Genomic DNA, 2,383 nt, shown 5'->3' with positions numbered 1-2,383 from the left:
GGTAAACATGAAATTCTGTTGCTAAAACGAAGTGCCAACAGAATTACCAACGGAAAAAACTGTTACTAAAATCCTCGTTGGTAAATTTTTGCCAACGGAATATGTATTCGGATGGTAATGTTCCAACCGATTACCAACAGATTACAAGGCTGTTGACTTTAAAAACAAATCCGAAATACCAACGGATTTTCCGTTGTTAACTTCCCAACAGACTTAAATCTGTTGGTGTTAACTTCCCAACAGAAGTAAATCCGTTGGTATTATGCCAACAGAATGACATTCCGTTGGTAACTTTACCAACAGAGTGCCTACTATTTTGCTCCAGCTTTCCGTTGGGAAATTGTCAATAATGATTAAAATTTAATAATTTACGTACCAGTTCTGTTGGTAAAATCCGTTGGCAAAATTCATTTTTAAAAAAAAATTATATTGGTACATTTAAATCTGTTCAAGATTCCTATATTATACACCTAATTAAATAAGTAAATTAAATTAGTAAATTAAATAAAGAAAAATGACATAGATTTACAAGCAAAAGTAGCATCCAAGTTATAATTCACAGGTCATACAAACTTAATACATAAATAAAACGCAGCTAGTCTTTTACACTAATATTTAACTTTCTAAGCACCATAGCAAGTTGGCTATTCATCTATTCCATCTGCTTTCTCCTCCTTGGACACTGCCTTCCAAGTGAATCCATCAGGATCCCGCCTCTCGGATATAGAATCTGTGATAACTCGCGAGCATCTACCTGAAGGCTCTAACCTGAAAATAATAATTAAATTATATTAAATAATTGCATTAGACACTCATTTGACACCTCTGAGTGTAACACGGATATAAGCGGGCAAAGGGACTGAGCAAGCAACCACAACAAGGCACTGAACAGCTTTATTGACAGCAGCATGTATGGAAATAAAAGTCCAACTATTCAAGAATAAGCAAATATAAGAAACTAATAAACTTTCTCCTGCTTCTTAAAATTGAAAAGACAAGTAAGCAATAAAGAATGATCACAAGGCATGTGAAAATTCTGCAAGTATATGATCACAGCAGTAAACATTAATATAACAAATCAGTAAACTCTCCTCTAATTCTGATTAATACTTCTGTCTGGTGGGATTGGGGCAGAGCGACATGGCAATTCCCCTAATGGCAGCAGCTACTACAAGGCAGTTTATATTGATGATCCAATAAAATACGACCATTAAAACCAAAACAATATTTTGGATTATCAATAAACTCTCCTCTAATTTTGAATCAGTCATCTGTACACACTAATTTCTCGCAAGAATTCAATTATCAAGGTGGTGTTTAGTAATAATTTAATAAGACATTATATATGAACTTATATTCTGAGACTATAGAACACTTGTAACTTTTTTTAAATTATAAATGAAATAGCTTGTCTGTAAATTTCTGGATCCACCGAGTGCAGACAGATGTTGAATGAGAACGTATAAAGACTGCCTAAGCAGCCCCAAATGTGTCAGTAGCACTAGCTGCAAAAATAATATTAAATTTATAGTGTATATATCAACGGATATATATATTTCTGGAGAATATCACGACCAAATCTCATTAAACATGTTAATCAGAGCATCCAACATAAAGTAATTGCAGCATAGCAATCAGTGCAGTGGATAACGGTTTGATTTCTGGCTGTAAGTGGATCTTTAATAGAAGTTGTAATATATGCATACCTCAAGATCTTCTCTCTGCTACTTATGCTTTTTAAACTCTATGATCTTTGTGATATATCACCAACCCATACTCTTCTTCTTTCATGCCAAGCTACCTCATCTACATAGCAAGTCATCCACAAAAACCATAAGTTAATATTAGATATTTTTAAAATTAAAATCATAATTTGAAACTTTGTTCCAATAATTTTGATATTAAAAAAGGTAGGTAGATTTTATTTTTGATATTTTGAAAAAGGCAGTTCCAATATACCGAAACTAAAAAAGCTAGTTTTTATTTTTGTTATTTTTCATCCAAAAATTTCAGAAAATTAGAAAAATAAAACGAAGCTACCTAAGAGCCTTCACCTACATGCCCCTCCTCCTTTATATAATTATATTGATTTGAAATATAATAAAAATGTATATCTCATTATCACTATTTGGATCATCACTTTGTGATGAGCATATTTTTTCCGAATCTGAATCAAACAACATTTCTTCTTCTAGTAATCCTTCACCGTCATCTAAATCTATTATTCCTTCATTATCATTAAGATATGTAAGAATATCTTCTGTACTGATCATGTTTAAGTGTTCAGGTATCTCATCTTGATGCGGCTCTTGTGGTGATTGAGTAGCTTGTGGCAATTTAACAAGCGGATGGGTTTTAATTTTACATACGACTAAACAGTCTG

At 32.5% G+C, this 2,383-nt stretch overlaps 1 long non-coding RNA gene across 1 annotated transcript; it reads right to left on the bottom strand.

Moving 5' to 3' along the window:
* Nucleotides 1-505: 505 nt before the first annotated feature.
* LOC135150840 (uncharacterized) lies at nucleotides 506-1,808 on the bottom strand. The gene is made up of 2 exons (XR_010289235.1): nucleotides 1,707-1,808; nucleotides 506-768 (listed from the first exon to the last, which is right to left on the bottom strand). It is a non-coding gene; the product is annotated as an uncharacterized LOC135150840 (long non-coding RNA).
* Nucleotides 1,809-2,383: the final 575 nt, after the last annotated feature.

This window comes from Daucus carota, chromosome 1 (genome assembly GCF_001625215.2).
Source record: "Daucus carota subsp. sativus chromosome 1, DH1 v3.0, whole genome shotgun sequence".
Lineage (NCBI taxonomy): Eukaryota > Viridiplantae > Streptophyta > Magnoliopsida > Apiales > Apiaceae > Daucus > Daucus carota.
Note: the sequence above shows the minus strand (reverse complement) of the source record. Positions and strands in the feature narration are given on the sequence as shown.